The following is an 8,387-nucleotide window of genomic DNA, read 5'->3' on the forward strand; positions in this document are numbered from 1 at the left end:
GGTGCCCCCACAGTATAATGTCCCCCTCATGGTGCCCCCACAGTATAATGTCACCTCCTGGTGCCCCCACAGTATAATGTCCCCTCCTGGTGCCCCCACAGTATAATGTCCCCCTCATGGTGCCCCCACAGTATAATGTCCCCCTCATGGTGCCCCCACAGTATAATGTCCCCTCCTGGTGCCCCCACAGTATAATGTCCCCTCCAGCTGCCCCCACAGTATAATGTCCCCTCCTGGTGCCCCCACAGTATAATGTCCCCTCCAGCTGTCCCCACAGTATAATGTCCCCCTCCAGCTGCCCCCACAGTATAATGTCCCCTCCTGGTGCCCCCACAGTATAATGTCCCCCTCCAGCTGCCCCCACAGTATAATGTCCCCCTCATGGTGCCCCCACAGTATAATGTCCCCCTCCAGCTGCCCCCACAGTATAATGTCCCCTCCAGCTGCCCCCACAGTATAATGTCCCCCTCATGGTGCCCCCACAGTATAATGTCCCCCTCATGGTGCACCATATTATAATGTCCCCCTCCAACTGTCCCCACAGTATAATGTCCCCTCCTGGTGCACCATATTATAATGTCCCCCTCATGGTGCCCCCACAGTATAATGTCCCCCTCATGGTGCCCCCACAGTATAATGTCCCCTCCTGGTGCACCATATTATAATGTCCCCCTCATGGTGCCCCCACAGTATAATGTCCCCCTCATGGTGCACCATATTATAATGTCCCCCTCCAACTGCCCCCACAGTATAATGTCCCCCTCATGGTGCACCATATTATAATGTCCCCCTCCAGCTGTCCCCACAGTATAATGTCCCCCTCATGGTGCACCATATTATAATGTCCCCCTCCAGCTGTCCCCACAGTATAATGTCCCCTCCAGCTGTCCCCACAGTATAATGTCCCCCTCATGGTGCACCATATTATAATGTCCCCTCCAGCTGCTCCCACAGTATAATGTCCCCCTCCTGGTGCCCCCACAGTATAATGTCCCCCTCCTGGTGCCCCCACAGTATAATGTCCCCCTCATGGTGCACCATAATATAATGTCCCCCTCCAGCTGTCCCCACAGTATAATGTCCCCCTCCAGCTGTCCCCACAGTATAATGTCCCCCTCCAGCTGTCCCCACAGTATAATGTCCCCCTCATGGTGCACCATATTATAATGTCCCCCTCCAACTGCCCCCACAGTATAATGTCCCCCTCCTGGTGCCCCCACAGTATAATGTCCCCCTCCTGGTGCCCCCACAGTATAATGTCCCCCTCATGGTGCCCCCACAGTATAATGTCCCCCTCATGGTGCCCCCACAGTATAATGTCCCCCTCATGGTGCCCCCACAGTATAATGTCCCCCTCATGGTGCCCCCACAGTATAATGTCCCCTCCAGCTGCCCCCACAGTATAATGTCCCCCTCATGGTGCACCATATTATAATGTCCCCTCCAGCTGTCCCCACAGTATAATGTCCCCTCCTGGTGCCCCCACAGTATAATGTCCCCTCCTGGTGCCCCCACAGTATAATGTCCCCCTCATGGTGCCCCCACAGTATAATGTCCCCTCCAGCTGCCCCCACAGTATAATGTCCCCTCCTGGTGCCCCCACAGTATAATGTCCCCTCCAGCTGTCCCCACAGTATAATGTCCCCTCCTGGTGCCCCCACAGTATAATGTCCCCCTCCTGGTGCCCCCACAGTATAATGTCCCCTCCTGGTGCCCCCACAGTATAATGTCCCCCTCATGGTGCCCCCACAGTATAATGTCCCCTCCTGGTGCACCATATTATAATGTCCCCTCCAGCTGTCCCCACAGTATAATGTCCCCTCCTGGTGCCCCCACAGTATAATGTCCCCCTCCTGGTGCCCCCACAGTATAATGTCCCCTCCTGGTGCCCCCACAGTATAATGTCCCCCTCCTGGTGCCCCCACAGTATAATGTCCTCTCCAGCTGTCCCCACAGTATAATGTCCCCTCCAGCTGTCCCCACAGTATAATGTCCCCTCCATCTGCTCCCACAGTATAATGTCCCCCTCATGGTGCACCATAATATAATGTCCCCCTCCAGCTGTCCCCACAGTATAATGTCCCCTCCATCTGCTCCCACAGTATAATGTCCCCCTCATGGTGCACCATAATATAATGTCCCCCTCCAGCTGCTCCCACAGTATAATGTCCCCCTCCAGCTGTCCCCACAGTATAATGTCCCCCTCATGGTGCACCATATTATAATGTCCCCCTCCACTGCCCCCACAGTATAATGTCCCCTCCAGCTGTCCCCACAGTATAATGTCCCCCTCCAGCTGTCCCCACAGTATAATGTCCCCCTCATGGTGCACCATATTATAATGTCCCCCTCCAACTGCCCCCACAGTATAATGTCCCCCTCCAGCTGTCCTCACAGTATAATGTCCCCTCCAGCTGCCCCCACAGTATAATGTCCCCCTCCAGCTGTCCCCACAGTATAATGTCCCCCTCATGGTGCACCATATTATAATGTCCCCTCCAGCTGTCCCCACAGTATAATGTCCCCCTCATGGTGCACCATATTATAATGTCCCCCTCCAGCTGCCCCCACAGTATAATGTCCCCACCAGCTGTCCCCACAGTATAATGTCCCCCTCCAGCTGTCCCCACAGTATAATGTCCCCCTCCAGCTGTCCCCACAGTATAATGTCCCCCTCCAGCTGCTCCCACAGTATAATGTCCCCTCCAGCGGTCCCCACAGTATAATGTCCCCCTCCAGCTGCTCCCACAGTATAATGTCCCCTCCAGCTGTCCCCACAGTATAATGTCCCCCTCCAGCTGTCCCCACAGTATAATGTCCCCCTCCAGCTGCTCCCACAGTATAATGTCCCCTCCAGCGGTCCCCACAGTATAATGTCCCCCTCCAGCTGCTCCCACAGTATAATGTCCCCTCCAGCTGTCCCCACAGTATAATGTCCCCCTCCAGCTGCCCCCACAGTATAATGTCCCCTCCAGCTGTCCCCACAGTATAATGTCCCCTCCAGCTGTCCCCACAGTATAATGTCCCCCTCCAGCTGTCCCCACAGTATAATGTCCCCCTCCAGCTGTCCCCACAGTATAATGTCCCCCTCCAGCTGCTCCCACAGTATAATGTCCCCTCCAGCTGTCCCCACAGTATAATGTCCCCCTCCAGCTGCCCCCACAGTATAATGTCCCCCTCCAGCTGCCCCCACAGTATAATGTCCCCCTCCAGCTGTCCCCACAGTATAATGTCCCCCTCCAGCTGCCCCCACAGTATAATGTCCCCCTCCAGCTGCCCCCACAGTATAATGTCCCCCTCCAGCTGTCCCCACAGTATAATGTCCCCCTCCAGCTGTCCCCACAGTATAATGTCCCCCTCCTGGTGCCCCCACAGTATAATGTCCCCTCCAGCTGTCCCCACAGTATAATGTCCCCTCCAGCTGCTCCCACAGTATAATGTCCCCCTCCAGTTGCCCCCACAGTATAATGTCCCCTCCAGCTGTCCCCACAGTATAATGTCCCCTCCAGCTGCCCCCACAGTATAATGTCCCCCTCCAGCTGTCCCCACAGTATAATGTCCCCCTCCAGCTGCTCCCACAGTATAATGTCCCCTCCAGCTGTCCCCACAGTATAATGTCCCCCTCCAGCTGTCCCCACAGTATAATGTCCCCCTCATGGTGCACCATATTATAATGTCCCCCTCCAACTGCCCCCACAGTATAATGTCCCCCTCCAGCTGTCCTCACAGTATAATGTCCCCTCCAGCTGCCCCCACAGTATAATGTCCCCCTCCAGCTGTCCCCACAGTATAATGTCCCCCTCATGGTGCACCATATTATAATGTCCCCTCCAGCTGTCCCCACAGTATAATGTCCCCCTCATGGTGCACCATATTATAATGTCCCCCTCCAGCTGCCCCCACAGTATAATGTCCCCACCAGCTGTCCCCACAGTATAATGTCCCCCTCCAGCTGTCCCCACAGTATAATGTCCCCCTCCAGCTGTCCCCACAGTATAATGTCCCCCTCCAGCTGCTCCCACAGTATAATGTCCCCTCCAGCGGTCCCCACAGTATAATGTCCCCCTCCAGCTGCTCCCACAGTATAATGTCCCCTCCAGCTGTCCCCACAGTATAATGTCCCCCTCCAGCTGTCCCCACAGTATAATGTCCCCCTCCAGCTGCTCCCACAGTATAATGTCCCCTCCAGCGGTCCCCACAGTATAATGTCCCCCTCCAGCTGCTCCCACAGTATAATGTCCCCTCCAGCTGTCCCCACAGTATAATGTCCCCCTCCAGCTGCCCCCACAGTATAATGTCCCCTCCAGCTGTCCCCACAGTATAATGTCCCCTCCAGCTGTCCCCACAGTATAATGTCCCCCTCCAGCTGTCCCCACAGTATAATGTCCCCCTCCAGCTGTCCCCACAGTATAATGTCCCCCTCCAGCTGCTCCCACAGTATAATGTCCCCTCCAGCTGTCCCCACAGTATAATGTCCCCCTCCAGCTGCCCCCACAGTATAATGTCCCCCTCCAGCTGCCCCCACAGTATAATGTCCCCCTCCAGCTGTCCCCACAGTATAATGTCCCCCTCCAGCTGCCCCCACAGTATAATGTCCCCCTCCAGCTGCCCCCACAGTATAATGTCCCCCTCCAGCTGTCCCCACAGTATAATGTCCCCCTCCAGCTGTCCCCACAGTATAATGTCCCCCTCCTGGTGCCCCCACAGTATAATGTCCCCTCCAGCTGTCCCCACAGTATAATGTCCCCTTCAGCTGCTCCCACAGTATAATGTCCCCCTCCAGTTGCCCCCACAGTATAATGTCCCCTCCAGCTGTCCCCACAGTATAATGTCCCCTCCAGCTGCCCCCACAGTATAATGTCCCCCTCCAGCTGTCCCCACAGTATAATGTCCCCCTCCAGCTGCTCCCACAGTATAATGTCCCCTCCAGCTGTCCCCACAGTATAATGTCCCCTCCAGCTGCCCCCACAGTATAATGTCCCCCTCCAGCTGTCCCCACAGTATAATGTCCCCTCCAGCTGTCCCCACAGTATAATGTCCCCTCCAGCTGCTCCCACAGTATAATGTCCCCTCCAGCTGTCCCCACATTATAATTTCCCCCTCCAGCTGCTCCCACAGTATAATGTCCCCTCCAGCTGTCCCCACAGTATAATGTCCCCCTCCAGTTGCCCCCACAGTATAATGTCCCCTCCAGCTGTCCCCACAGTATAATGTCCCCTCCAGCTGCCCCCACAGTATAATGTCCCCTCCAGCTGCTCCCACAGTATAATGTCCCCCTCCAGCTGTCCCCACAGTATAATGTCCCCCTCCAGCTGCCCCCACAGTATAATGTCCCCTCCAGCTGCTCCCACAGTATAATGTCCCCTTCAGCTGTCCCCACATTATAATGTCCCCCTCCAGCTGTCCCCACAGTATAATGTCCCCTCCAGCTGTCCCCACATTATAATGTCCCCCTCCAGCTGCTCCCACAGTATAATGTCCCCTCCAGCTGCTCCCACAGTATAATGTCCCCTCCAGCTGTCCCCATATTATAATGTCCCCCTCCAGCTGTCCCCACAGTATAATGTCCCCTCCAGCTGCTCCCACAGTATAATGTCCCCTCCAGCTGTCCCCACATTATAATGTCCCCCTCCAGCTGCTCCCACAGTATAATGTCCCCTCCAGCTGTCCCCACAGTATAATGTCCCCTCCAGCTGTCCCCACAGTATAATGTCCCCTCCAGCTGCTCCCACAGTATAATGTCCCCTCCAGCTGCTCCCACAGTATAATGTCCCCTCCAGCTGTCCCCACATTATAATGTCCCCCTCCAGCTGCCCCCACAGTATAATGTCCCCCTCCAGCTGCTCCCACAGTATAATGTCCCCCTCCAGCTGTCCCCACAGTATAATGTCCCCTCCAGCTGTCCCCACAGTATAATGTCCCCTCCAGCTGCTCCCACAGTATAATGTCCCCTCCAGCTGTCCCCACATTATAATGTCCCCCTCCAGCTGCCCCCACAGTATAATGTCCCCCTCCAGCTGTCCCCACAGTATAATGTCCCCTCCAGCTGTCCCTACAGTATAATGTCCCCACCAGCTGTCCCCACAGTATAATGTCCCCTCCAGCTGCCCCCACAGTATAATGTCCCCCTCCAGCTGTCCCCACAGTATAATGTCCCCCTCCTGGTGCCCCCACAGTATAATGTCCCCCTCATGGTGCACCATATTATAATGTCCCCCTCCAACTGCCCCCACAGTATAATGTCCCCCTCCAGCTGTCCCCACAGTATAATGTCCCCCTCCAGCTGCCCCACAGTATAATGTCCCCCTCCAGCTGCCCCCACAGTATAATGTCCCCCTCCAGCTGTCCCCACAGTATAATGTCCCCCTCCAGCTGCTCCCACAGTATAATGTCCCCTCCAGCTGCCCCCACAGTATAATGTCCCCACCAGCTGTCCCCACAGTATAATGTCCCCCTCCAGCTGCTCCCACAGTATAATGTCCCCTCCAGCTGTCCCCACAGTATAATGTCCCCCTCCAGCTGCCCCCACAGTATAATGTCCCCCTCCAGCTGTCCCCACAGTATAATGTCCCCCTCCAGCTGCCCCCACAGTATAATGTCCCCCTCCAGCTGCCCCCACAGTATAATGTCCCCCTCCAGCTGTCCCCACAGTATAATGTCCCCCTCCAGCTGTCCCCACAGTATAATGTCCCCCTCCTGGTGCCCCCACAGTATAATGTCCCCTCCAGCTGTCCCCACAGTATAATGTCCCCTCCAGCTGCTCCCACAGTATAATGTCCCCTCCAGCTGTCCCCACAGTATAATGTCCCCCTCCAGCTGTCCCCACAGTATAATGTCCCCTCCAGCTGTCCCCACAGTATAATGTCCCCCTCCAGTTGCCCCCACAGTATAATGTCCCCTCCAGCTGTCCCCACAGTATAATGTCCCCTCCAGCTGTCCCCACAGTATAATGTCCCCCTCATGGTGCACCATATTATAATGTCCCCTCCAGCTGTCCCCACAGTATAATGTCCCCCTCATGGTGCGCCCACATTATAATGTCCCCTCCAGCTGTCCCCACATTATAATGTCCCCCTCCAGCTGCCCCCACAGTATAATGTCCCCCTCCAGCTGTCCCCACAGTATAATGTCCCCCTCCAGCTGTCCCCACAGTATAATGTCCCCTCCAGCTGTCCCCACAGTATAATGTCCCCTCCAGCTGTCCCCACAGTATAATGTCCCCCTCCAGCTGTCCCCACAGTATAATGTCCCCTCCAGCTGTCCCCACAGTATAATGTCCCCCTCCAGCTGTCCCCACAGTATAATGTCCCCCTCCAGCTGTCCCCACAGTATAATGTCCCCTCCAGCTGTCCCACAGTATAATGTCCCCCTCCAGCTGTCCCCACAGTATAATGTCCCCCTCCAGCTGTCCCCACAGTATAATGTCCCCCTCCAGCTGTCCCCACATTATAATGTCCCCCTCCAGCTGCCCCCACAGTATAATGTCCCCTCCAGCTGTCCCCACATTATAATGTCCCCCTCCAGCTGCCCCCACAGTATAATGTCCCCTCCAGCTGCCCCCACAGTATAATGTCCCCCTCCAGCTGTCCCCACAGTATAATGTCCCCTTCAGCTGCCCCCACAGTATAATGTCCCCCTCCAGCTATACACACAGTATAATGTCCCCTCCAGCTGTCCCCACAGTATAATGTCCCCCTCCAGCTGCCCCCACAGTATAATGTTCCCCTCCAGCTGTCCCCACAGTATAATGTCCCCCTCCAGCTGCCCCCACAGTATAATGTTCCCCTCCAGCTGTCCCCACAGTATAATGTCCCCCTCATGGTGCACCATATTATAATGTCCCCTCCAGCTGTCCCCACAGTATAATGTCCCCCTCATGGTGCGCCCACATTATAATGTCCCCTCCAGCTGTCCCCACATTATAATGTCCCCCTCCAGCTGCACCCACAGTATAATGTCCCCCTCCAGCTGTCCCCACAGTATAATGTCCCCCTCCAGCTGTCCCCACAGTATAATGTCCCCTCCAGCTGTCCCCACAGTATAATGTCCCCCTCCAGCTATACACACAGTATAATGTCCCCTCCAGCTGTCCCCACAGTATAATGTCCCCCTCCAGCTGTCCCCACAGTATAATGTCCCCCTCCAGCTGTCCCCACAGTATAATGTCCCCCTCCAGCTGTCCCCACAGTATAATGTCCCTTCCAGCTGTCCCCACAGTATAATGTCCCCCTCCAGCTGTCCCCACAGTATAATGTCCCCTCCAGCTGTCCCCACAGTATAATGTCCCCCTCCAGCTGTCCCCACAGTATAATGTCCCCCTCCAGCTGTCCCCACAGTATAATGTCCCCTCCAGCTGTCCCCACAGTATAATGTCCCCCTCCAGCTGT

This window comes from Leptodactylus fuscus, chromosome 11, assembly GCF_031893055.1.
Source record: "Leptodactylus fuscus isolate aLepFus1 chromosome 11, aLepFus1.hap2, whole genome shotgun sequence".
Taxonomy (NCBI): Eukaryota; Metazoa; Chordata; class Amphibia; order Anura; family Leptodactylidae; genus Leptodactylus; species Leptodactylus fuscus.